Here is a 639-nt window from a genome sequence, read left to right on the forward strand (position 1 = left end):
ACCAATCACGCAGGGAGGGCGTGTACCAAGATGGCGGCGCGCATACATCGCGAAGCCCGCTGTCTCGCTGAATTAGTGGCAATTTCCTTGTTTATTTCAAGTATTCTCGCTAAAAACAGTTTAGCGTCCATATCGTACAGCCGACGACAACTTTTGGACATCGGCTCCGGCGTTCCAGACATCTTTATCGACGCAATACCGTGAGATCTGCTGGACTGGGGAGTCCACACTGTCAACTACAGACACTGAGGTGAGGTCTCAGACTGTTCTTGTTGTCAGACACATCATTCCTGAGTGTCTGTTACATTATCATTCTATGGAATCAATGATACTTGCACAGAAATGGTCAATAATTGAGACAGACAATGTACATTATCTTCCAATCAATTCTGATATAATGTGTGTGTGTGTGTGTGTGTGTGTGTGTGTGTGTGTGTGTGTGTGTGTGCGTGTGTGCGCGTGTGTGCGTGTGTGTGCGTGCGTGCGTGCGTGTGGTGGCAGGGGGGGCTGCTCTGTCTGCACCCAGTGAATATGTTTCCATCCTCAATTCCTGACCCACCTGGCCTTAGATCAGCTCACATAATACTGCACTAACCCAATAGCTAGCAAATACATTATACCAGACGTAGAAATCCAGTG

Source organism: Argentina silus (assembly GCF_951799395.1).
Source record: "Argentina silus genome assembly, chromosome: Y".
Taxonomy (NCBI): domain Eukaryota; kingdom Metazoa; phylum Chordata; class Actinopteri; order Argentiniformes; family Argentinidae; genus Argentina; species Argentina silus.